We start from the raw sequence: 11,972 nt of genomic DNA, 5'->3' as shown, positions 1-11,972 counted from the left end.
AAAGAATATTAGTGTGGACCTTGAGGACCATCGCTGCTCCAGAGTCCCCACTGGGATTTAAGAAACACTATTTGGAGAGCATCGCAATAGTAAGTCAAACTGGTATAGCGTGAAGGGCTCTGAATTGGCATCAGGTGATGTGGACTCAATTCCCTCTCTTATTCTTATAACCTGTATGACCATGGGGAAATTATTTAACTTTTCTGTGTCTCAAATATTAAATGATGGGGTCAAAATAAATAGTATCCTAAATCCCTTTTGACTCTGGACCTCTTAAAGTAGGCATTTAATAAATGCTTTTTCTTTGAAAATCATGTATTAAGTACTTACTATATACCAGGCTCTGTACTAAGCACTAGAGATTCAAGGAAAGATAAAACCTGTCCTTTTGCCCTCAAGAATATTTCATTATTTTTTAAATAATTTAAAATATTTTAATAGATTTTTTTAGAGGGCAGCAAGCCAAAACAAATATAAATTAAGGGTCAAATTTGTAAGAAAAAAGTGGGTGTGAGAAATAGGAAAGCAACTGAGCACCCTACCATTGGGCCCCAACATGTAAGGGTGAAGCCAAGGAAGTCAGGGTCAAATCGCTTCCCTCCCCTCACAATCGCTAAACCATTTTCATATCCCAATCCCCATATACTCATGTCTTCCATCCCCTCAGGGATTTTCCATCATAGTATCCTTTTCCCCTCCCCAGTATTCAGCCAAAGCCACATGTTGGCCAGTAATGACAGAAGTAGAAGCAATGGATTAAAAATCATATTGTCAGATTTCTTCTCAACAAAAATGAAAACTCAAAAAATTAGAACTTCCCAAAAATGAAAGAGATGAGTCATGGGAAAGAAATCTCCACATCTTTGGAGGTCTTTAGAGGGAGGGAAAACTTTCCTTTAGAACATCAAGAAACCAGACTGCCATCCATGATTGGGAAAGTAGGATGAATACAGTAATTGTGCTCTGAATTGGGCGAGGGGGAATGGCAGCCATTACTGTAATTTCACAAGTGGGTAACTGACAAAAATGAGTCTGATTTATGTGATTTCATTGAAACTATGTGGATGAACAGGTAACATGCATCGCATCACTGGGTGATCACATTAGCAACCTATAAAAAATGGCACTCTCTGATGCTGGCATGGCACAATCTCTTTTTGATATCCCTGGAGACAATGACAGTGAGAGCTAAGCCTAAACCTGAGTTACCCCACAATTGGGAACCCCACAACTGGCACTTTCAGTACACACATATTTTAGTTATCTAACCTGTTCACAATCTGTACCAAACTGCTACCACCATTTACATTCCGATAAAGTGATTTGGAATCAATGAAAAAAATATTGAAAAAAAATAATAAAAATAGGTTTTCTTCTTTATTGGGTCCTGTTTCTTTATGAAACTGGGCCTGGGGGACTATAGAACATGAGAATGGATTCTGTGTCAGCTCAATTAAATGTCATCACCAAAGGTGGTACAAGGAGACCAGGGCTAGAACAAGGACCAGGGAAAGATTTAGTCCCCTGAGAAGGTACTAAATAGCCTATACAGCAGGTCTTTAAGGGACGCCATTTTGGTAATGGCAAAATCTTTTCACAATCTTGCCACAGTCAGTTGTTATCATGACCTTCAGAGGCTTGTCCTGCCCATCAATCTTTGTGCTTTCCACCTTTTTGTATCACATCCATTCCTTCTAGAACTTGACCAAACCCCAAATGTTTGCTGTTTAGGCATAGTGTTTTGACAATAGGGAAGAAGAACTAGGAGCTAGTGAGTGATATCTTCACCAGCACTGGACATGCTCATTCAGCCTGGCCCATAGTGCTGGTGCTTGGAGTTCTCATCCGTGAAACAAATACCATAGATTCTCTTTCCTCTTGTGCCATCATCCTGGGTGAAGTTCCTACCTTGAATTATGAAGTCTTTGACCATGGATGAAATCTGCTGCCCTTGAAGCCAAATCCTTTCTCTCCTGTGGCCTAAACCACAAAATTGTTGACCACTTGGTGGTGATAATTTGAAGGCTAGAATTTGATAATTTGGGGTCATTTTAAGGAATCCACAACTCTTAGAATCTGAATATTGCCAATAACATTGTAGATGAGAACAGAAAGGAAAAAAATAGCTGAGATAAGGAATCAGAGCAAGTGGGTTTGACCTGGCATCTGACATTAATGGGTTGCATGGCTTGGGGAAACTCAGTCCTATTTTCTGGCCCTTACATTCCTCCCCTGAATAAATGAGGACTGGGGGCTCAGTGCTTCATGAGAGAATTCAGAAACCTCTGATTTTGTGATGTTTTATTCTTCTGGAAAATTTGAAACTTCATTTTATTTTTCTTTGAGAGACGGTGTGGATAGACAAGCTATTGTGTTGTGGATAGATTACTGTGCTTGAACTCAGGAAGACCCAAGTTCAATCTTATCTCAGACATGACACAACTATGAGCCCTTAGACAAGTCACTTAACTGCTCTAAGTCTTACATTTGTAAAATAGAAAATAATAGCCTTTATCAGCTAATGAAAATAAAGTAATTTGCAAATTTTAAAGTGTTATAAAAAGGTGGGCTATTATTATTATTAGTTAGCTTGGGTCTGTAATTTTGTGATACAGGGAACTCCCAGTGACTAAACTTTCACCAACATGAGCAACACCAACTCTGCAATTTACAATCCTGGAGATTGTGCTGGAGTGCTGAGAAGCTTCACAACAACAACAAAACAGCAGCAGCAACAACAGAAAGGAAATATTGCATAAAGGGGATCTCACTGCTATAGGGAACTCCCTGGTGAGAAAACTCCCACTGCCAGGGTAGCAGGGTAGGTATTCACCTTCTTTGTAACCTATTCCGAGAGAGGTGCTAAGCATTCAGAAATAGTCAAGTGACTTCCTGTGATCAGACAGAAGTGGATCGATGTCCATTTAAGGAGAGAGAGAGAGAGACAGAGAGAGAGAGAGAGAGAGAAGAGAGAGAGAGAGAGAGAGAGAGAGAGAGAGAGAGAGAGAGACAGAGAGAGAGAGAGACAGAGAGAGAGAGAGAGAGAGAGAGAGAGACAGAGAGACAGAGAGACAGAGAGAGAGACAGAGAGACAGAGAGAGAGACAGAGAGAGACAGAGAGACAGAGAGAGACAGAGACAGAGAGAAAGAGAGAGAGACAGAGAGAGACAGAGAGACAGAGAGACAGAGAGAGACAGAGACAGAGAGACAGAGACAGAGAGAGAGAGACAGAGAGAGACAGAGAGACAGAGAGACAGAGAGAGACAGAGAGACAGAGAGAGAGAGAGATAGAGAGACAGAGAGAGAGAGAGAGGGAGAGACAGAGACAGAGTGACAAAGACAGAGACAGAGAGAGAGAGAGACAGACAGAGAGACAGAGAGAGACAGAGAGAGAGAGAGAGAGAGAGAGAGAGAGAGAGAGAGAGAGAGAGAGAGAGAGAGACAGCCAATATGGAAGGAGACTTTGCTTTACTACAAGTGTTCGTGATGGATTTCTTTTCTTATATTCTCATTGGGATGGGAGGATATTCTTTGGGTAGGAGAGCAAGAAGGTAAATCTTGGCTAATTAAAACCTTTTTTTTTCTTTTTAGAAAAAGAGGGAATTGAATGAGATTCTGTTTTTGTTCTGAAATTCCATGATCTAAAAATCATTCTGAAGAAAATACTGGGCAACATGTGACTAGAAAGCAGCTCATTTTAAAGAAAGATATGGCTTTTGTAATGGCTCCCATACTTAGAATGATAAAGCAGGATAACGACAACTAGAAATGCACTTTTTGCTTGCCTCCAGGGGGGAACACAATAAATCCAGGGAGGTGACACCTTTCCTAGTCTGGGCACATGTGGAATATCATGGTCCATCCTGGGGGACATGTTTTAGAAAGGGCATCTAGATGGTGGACTAGACAGAGGAGATTAAGCAGGAGATTGAGAGTCATTAAATCTTTGTCATAATAGGATTAATTGAAGGAAATGGAAATATTTAACACGAAGAAGGAATTATTTAGAGTCTAAATAAGGCTTTTCTTCAATTTATCTTTTTTTCTTATGAGGGATGATTCTCTGGGAGTGGAGAAGGGAAGAAATGTGGGGAAATCTAAGTGATATATAAGATAGATAGATATAGATACACACACACATATATACACATACATATAAAACAAAATAAAATGTATCACTAATAATAGATATGTCTTTCAGTTCATTTCAAAGTGAAGGGGATAAAACAAAACTTGGTTGCCAATTTGGAATGGACTCCAGGAGGCGCTGTGCTCCACTGCCACTCACACATTGGTGATCTTGGAAAATGTGCTGTTCTATGTATTTGTTGATGGGTGCTATGGTGGGCATTAATCGGGGAACAGCCCTGAAGTGATGGTTCCTGAGGACCTTTCCACTGAGATCCTCACCTGTGATTCTCGGGGTTTAATTGACCATGGCAAGTACTGTGCCCTAAGGTCTGTCCCATCTCCTAAAATCCTATAACTCTTTGATCTAAGGGTAGCTATGAATAGGCAGGGGATGCTGGGTCCTAGCTGGAGGGAGGGGCATCCCGTATTATGAATAAAACATTATTCAGTCTTAGCTTTAGAGGAAAAAAGAATAAGAATATACTTACAGAGATACAGAAAATCCCGGAAAAAAAAATGAATGTGCCATTGTCGAGCAGGTAATATATGAGGCCAAAACTCCTTCCAGACAGAGTGGTTATAGGCCAAAGAAGGGATTACTTTACAAGCAATTTAGGCTCGATATTTTCCCACATAGAGAGAGAGGGTAGCATTGATCCAGCTATGCACAGTGCCTTCTCTTCGGGGTCTATTTTTAGTTCAGAAGCCAGCTCCAAAGGTTTGCTCTTCGGCTAAGCCTCAGAAGGCAGTACCACAAATCCAAATCTCCTCTGGGCATCCGGTTGCGGCTTTGAGTTATTATTACAAAGTGCTCCATAATTACAAAGTTCCTTCCAAAAGCCTTTTATCTACTTAGGAAATGGGTAGTGTACACATGGAGTTCAGCACTAGAGAAGGAAGCCATTGCCTGCAGAGGTCACAAAGAAATATTGTGCCAGAGATAGAGTCTAGACTCAGTATCTCCCTGCCTTCCCTTTTGACACAAACCCCTGGGACATTTTCATCTGATTGCTCAATTTGTGAAATCACTGATTCTATCCACATTAGGAATATCAAATTTTAAAACAGAGCAGAGAATGGAATAATGTGCATTGAATCTCAGATATGGGAGTAAACTTAGAATGTAGAACATGGACCATCATAGCTGGATGGAATGTTAGCACATAGGACTTTGCATTTTAAAACTAGAGAGAGACCTTGGTACATAGGACAAAGACTGTCAGAGCAAGGAGTGCCTGTAGAAGATAGAACACAGAACATGAGATCTAGGAGGGAACTTAGAGTATGAAATGTCAGAAAGGGAACTTATAATTTAAAATGTTAGAACTAGAATTTACTTTGGAACATAGCAGCCCAGAGCATGAAGGGAGCTTAGAACATAGGATGTTAGCGATAGAAGGAACCATTGAATGTGGAATATCAGAGCTGGGAGGGACCATGGAATACTGAATACAGATTGTGAGATCTGGGAAGAAACTTGGACTACAGATTCTTAGAGATGGAAGGCAGCTTAGAACATAGACGGGAGGGTTGGATGAAAGCGGAATATGAGGATATAGAACATAGAATCTCAGAGATAGAATGGACCTCAGAGATGGGGAAGGGAACAAGCATTTATTAAACACCTATTATAAGCTACTATGCTTTACTAATATTATCTAATTTGATCCACAGCCACCTTAGAAGTAATGCTTTTATTATCCTCATTTGACAAATAAGGAAACTGAGGCAAACAAGGGTTAAGTGACTTTCCAAGGCTCATATAGCTAGGAAGTATCTGGGGCTAGATTTGAATTCAGGTCTTCCTGACTCTAAGTCCAGCATTCTAACCACTGTACCACCTATCTGTCTTTGCCTACACTAGAATAGAATTACCCTTAGGACACTGAGCATATAATGCCAGAGCTAGGGGAGAAGAACCTAACCCAGGGCATAGAATGTCAGGACTTGGAGGATCTCTAAAGACAACCTAGTCTGACTCTCATATTTCATAGAGAAGACTGGTCTCCATGAAGGGGAAATGATATGTACCTGAGGCCACTCACTTAATTACTTCTTCTTGCTGGCATAGCTGAGCACCTGTCCTTCTGGTCCAGGGGCCCAGGTTTATTTTTTAAATTATAGTAACAATTCATGCTATTATGCTATTCTCCTCAAGGAAATACAGGAGGGGGAAAATGAGATAATAGATTTTAGGAAACCTTAGATGTTATCTAGCATCAACACCATTTTAGACTGAAAGGAACTGAGGCCCAATTAGGTTGTGACTTGTTCCATCTACCTCTTCCTTTTTCCCTTTCCCACATCACATTCCTCATGGTATTATGCTCCACATTTTGCGCTGCATGGGTTTTTAGGTGTGACTAAGGGTAGCCTGCCTATTTCACAGATGTGGAAAGGACGTGTTGGGCCTATGGTCACACGAGTATTAAGGAGAAGAGTCAGGGTTCAAATCCAGATGCTCTTCCTCACACTTGATCTTGTCTTTCAAGGTTTTCTATTGTACTTGTCTGAGTCCTTCCTTACTGGAATGCAGCATCAGTGAGGGCAAGGACCACTGGTTTTTCATCTTTATATTTATAACACCTGGGACAGTTCCTCCTTATATCGTGTTATATGTGTATATAGTAGAATATGACATGGCATGATATTATGTGACGTTACATAAAACAAATACACCATGTGATGTGATATGCATGCTATGTAATAAGGTATATAATATGCTGTTATATCACATTAGATTGTAACTATCACATATATACACAAATGTACACACACACACACGTGTGTGTGTGTATGTGTGTGTGTGTGTGTGTGTGTGTGTGTGTGTATTGAAGGGGTCTCCACACCTATGATCTCATCAGTGAGGAGAGATCTTGTGGAAAATTCCTTTACCAATAAAGATCAGATAGTAATTTTTTCAAAGGAGTGCCTGCCCTGGGTCACAGAGCTAAATAGATGTCAGAAGTGGGATTTGAACTCCAGTCTTTCTGATTCTAAGCCCATCACTCTACCCACTGTGCTCCACTGACACAGGTACAGATGGTCACTCACAAACGTGCACACATGCACAGGCACATGCATGCACATAGGTGAGGACTACACCTATGATTCCACTTGTAATAGGGAATTCCTTCTGCCAGTGTAGACTGGCACCTTCTCAGCTATCTGATCCTGGTTTTCTCCAGCACTGACAGATCAAGTCATTCATCCAAGGTCCCACAGTCAGTATGTGTCAGAACTGGGACCTAAGTCTGTATCTTCCTGATTCTGTGGCAGACCCCCATGCCCTTTGCCAAGCTTCCTCTCTACTTTGCGCATAACAAGTGCTTAATAATTGTTTGTTATGTGAATGTAATTCAAAAATATGCCAGATGGAAAACATGAAAAATTGTAATTAACAGATCATTTAAGCATTAAGAACCATACTTCCTCTCTCCCCTTTTCACTTATTCCCAAAGGGATCTCAGCAGGGTCAATATTCTTCACACTAGCCCCCAGGCATCTGATTTCCCTTCTGGCTCAGCTCTGAGACAAAGCCATAAGCATTCTGACATGGGTCATCTAGAGCCAAGCTAGGCATGAAATTGAAACAATGAATATGTTCTGCAGCAGTCTGGAGCCCAAGTCTCTCTCTCTCTCTCTGTCTCTCTCTCTGTCTCTCTCTCTCTCTCTCTCTCTCTCTCTCTCTTCCTCCCCCCCCCCCCCCCCGCCGCCGTCTATCTCTCTCTCTCTCTCTGTCTCTCTCTCCTTGATCCTTTTCTCCTTTGCTAGCACATCCCATTATGATTTGTTTTTCTGTTCAATCTTCTATCTCTTATTAATTCCTGGCTACATTCAAGTTATCTACATATATGCCCAAGTTATTCCCATCTTTAGCAAAAGAACTCCCTTCTCCCTGGCACTTCCTCAAGCTATTGTCCAATATCTCTCCTCTTTCTCACTGCTAAACTCCTAATATGAGAAGGCTATTTCCTCAACATCTTTCCTTACTCTCTTTCCTGAACTCCAATACTACCATACATTTTCATCTGCATCTCAGAGCCTCCAGATGATTTGGGGAAAATGGAAACCATTCATGGGGTGGTGGGGTGGGGAAAGGAGATTGTTGCAAAGCTTTAATATTGTCTAAAACTCTTGCGATATTTCTGTACCGTGGGTGGGAGATGAATGCTAAGTGGACAAAGGATGACGGCATGCAGGCCCACTTGCAATTTTGCATATTAGATGGCTAAAACTTTCCAGGTCCAGGTTAATTAGGAAGCATGGCAGTGCAGGGAATAGGTTTGTAGTTATAGGAATGGAGAGTAAAGGTGGGTAAATATTTCTCAAATATCTATGTCCTGAATGCTGGAACTTATAATCCAATTGGATACACACACATACTTACAACAATAATAGTCATTGTCATTGTCATCATTATCATTGTCATGATCATCATGTCATCATCATCATTGTGACTATCATTCTACTTCATAGTTCTCTAACAGTTAGAGAGCACTTTTCTGCGTACCAATAAAACATACCTCTGATAGTGCAAGCTTGATCTTTCTGTTTCATGTATGAGACTCAAATGGATTGAGTGACTCCATAAGAGATGAGACATTCAGCTTTGGAGCATGATGAATTCATTGCTGGTGTGCAGCCATCACAGTGGCCCACTCTTTGTGAAATTCATGATGCCATAACTGGAGATGGGGGGAGAGAACAATGCGGGAAAGACGCTGGGAAGGCTGCAGAAACTTGCCTGAGGCATCCTGGTCTGCTTTCCTTCTTCCCTCAGTATTTTTTTCTAATACGACCCAGGTTGCAGAGCCCCTGAAAAATTCAGTCAGAAACCAATGTGTTATGTCTTCGTTCTTCTGGCTTTCTGCTAGCGCATTTATCATCAGCCTTTCGCAACACCCAGACACAAAGTACATCAACAAGGGGATGTGAGAAATGATGGAGGACCTGCCAATTCAACCTAAAAGCTCTCTATTGAACTCTCCAAGACTTGTGTCAATTCCCTGTCACTTGATTAAATTACCCAGTAGTGAAAAGTTACATGAAAGTTGCGTTGGTAGGATGAAGATAAACATATTATCATAATGAAATGACCTGACTTACTAATATGCTGAGGAAAGTGGAAAAGAGCTGATGTTTTCAATATCATTATCTTGTTATTAGGGGTCTGGGAAATTATTGAGGGAAAAATCAACCTTTGTTTGATTTGAACTATCTATAGGATCAGAACAGACCTTAAAAATAGATGGAGAGGGATGCTGGGAAGAAGGCAGAATAAGGCAGGAAATTACTTGGCTCTTCCAAATCCCCCCAGAAACAATGCAAAACAATGCCTCAAAGAGAAACTTAATGAGGCATAGGGTCATTAAAAGGCAAGGTAAAGCAGTTATGTAGCCTAAGATTCCTTGGGAGGACATTAGGAAAGACCTAACCTCCTGGGGTGGTGATCTGGCTTGATTGAAGTGCAGATATTCCAGGGCAGATGCTGCTGAATCAACAAACAAGCTCTGGGGGCAGCCAGGTTTCATCAGCCTCAGCTTTAGGAATTTCCAACCCACGGACTGTGCAGGGGTCTAGTCAGGGGAAGATTGCAGGGCCCTCTGTTGGCTGGCAATGGATGTGGGGCCCAGGGGCACTGACTAACCTTCTTGTTGTCCTGGGCTGTGGCTGTGGGAGAGGAGTGAGCACACACCTGTGAGTGCCTTCTCAGTGGAGTAGAAGCCCTGCTGGCTGTGGTCAGTGGCAGGAGAGCAGAGTCCCTGGTTTGCGTTCCAGGACAGAGTGGTGAGCTGAAGCTTGCAGCCATTGGAGGGACCAGAGATTAAGGGTGTTTGTGATGACAGCATTACTGGGGCTGTGGTTATGGCTCAGAGGGCAGAGAGGTGTAACTGATGTCTTACCCCTAGATAGATATCAGAAAACAACACTATGAAAAACCTGAAGTCTAAGATATTATCCTCACCCCACCCAACACCCCTACCTCAGGACTAGAGCCCTATGCTAACACAAAGTTAATAGATAAGAAATAAGCTGTTTAAAAACAGTTGAGTAGCTCCTCTTCTTCCCTTCTCCTCCTCTTGCTTCTCCTTTTTCTCAGCTACTGCCACATCTGGAGGGCCTGGGTTCACTGTCCCTTTCTGCTGTCTCCCACCCTCTGCCCTGCGATGGAGAATGTGGCTAGTACAAAACTCTATGACATCCTCAGGGTCCCTTGGGGCGCCAGTGAGAGTGAGCTGAAGAAGGCTTATGCAAAGTTAGCCAAGGAATACCACCCTGATAAGAATCCAATTGCAGGGAACAAATTCAAAGAAATAAGTTTTGCATATGAAGTTTTATCAAATTCTGAGAAATGGGAGTTATATGATTGATATGGAGAGCAAGGCCTTCAAGAATGTAGTGGTAGAGGCAGTGGCATGGACGATATTTTTTCTAACATTTTTGGTGGAAGATTGTTCAGTTTTATGGGTAATCCAAATAGAAGTCGGAATGGTAGAAGAAGAGGCAAGGACATGACGCATCCACTCAAGGTGTCTTTGGAAGATCTTTATAATGGCAAGACCATCAAACTGAAACTTGGCAAAAATGTTCTTTGTAGTGCCTGCAGTGGCTAAGGTGACAAGATGGGCACTGTTCAGAAATGTAGTACACGTCGGGGTCAAGGTGTACAAATGATGATAAGACAGTTGGTTCCTGGGATGATACAGTGATGCAGTCTGTGTACTCCAATTATAATGGAAGAGAAGTAATTAATGAAAAAGATCCTTGTAAGAAATGTGAAGGAAAGAAGGTGATAAAAGAAGTGAAGATTCTTGAAGTCCATGTAGATAAAGGCATGAAACATGGACAGAGAATCACATTTACTGGAGAAGCAGACCAGGCCCCAGGAGTGGAACCAGGAGACATTGTTCTTTTGCTGCAAGAGAAAGAACATGAGGTGCTCCACAGAGATGGGAATGATTTACGTATGACACACAAGATAGAACTTGTTGAAGCACTATGTGGATTTCAGTTCACATTTCAGCACCTAGATACCTGTCATATTGTGGTGAAATATCCACCTGGCAATGTATTTGAACAGGCTGTGTCTGTGTAGTTCGAGGAGAAGGAATGCCGCAGTATCGTAATTCCTTTGAAAAAGGTGGTCTTTACATAAATTTGATGTATGGTTTCCTGAAAACAACTGGATTAGCCCAGAGAAACTTACTGAACTTGAAGACCTTCTTCCAGCTGGACCTGAAGTTCCTAGTGTGATTGGTAATACAGAAGAGGTAGATCTTCAGGACTTTGATAGCACTCAAGGCTCTGCAGATGGTCAGAGGAGGGAGGCTTATAATGACAGCTCCAATGAGGAAAGTAGCTATCACAGATGACATATGCCCACCAGTAAACATTGCTTTAAAAAAAGAAGAAAAAGAAAAGAAAAGTTGCACAAGAGGAAATGATTTCCAGTTTTGCCTGATTCATTTTCATCGATCTAGCTGGGTTGTCTAAGCAATCCAGGTGAACTGATGGACATCTATTACTGTATAACTTTCAAACTGGTTATAGTATCTACAGAAACTGTATAATTTAAACCAATCACAAAGCTTTACATCTTCATTTTGACTATTCTGTAGCAAAATAAAGCATGTGAAAGGAAAAGATTCCCCTTCATATGGGTTTTAAGTTTCAGTACTGGTATCCCTGCTTGATTTTTACAGTTGTATAGATTTTGCTTCCTATTTTAAATTCAACTCCTATATTGTAAAGTTTGTGCACAATTTGGCCTCAGGCTTTGTATTTGACTGCACTTGCATAAGCTGCTACAAACAGAATAAAGAATTTCATAGCCTGTA

At 41.4% G+C, this 11,972-nt stretch overlaps 1 pseudogene; it reads left to right on the top strand.

Annotated features, from left to right (window-relative positions):
• Nucleotides 1-10,301: 10,301 nt before the first annotated feature.
• Nucleotides 10,302-11,507, top strand: LOC118842799 (annotated as a pseudogene).
• Nucleotides 11,508-11,972: the final 465 nt, after the last annotated feature.

Source organism: Trichosurus vulpecula, chromosome 3 (genome assembly GCF_011100635.1).
Source record: "Trichosurus vulpecula isolate mTriVul1 chromosome 3, mTriVul1.pri, whole genome shotgun sequence".
NCBI lineage: Eukaryota > Metazoa > Chordata > Mammalia > Diprotodontia > Phalangeridae > Trichosurus > Trichosurus vulpecula.
The sequence above is the reverse complement of the archived record's forward strand: the minus strand, read 5'-3'. Positions and strand labels throughout refer to the sequence as shown.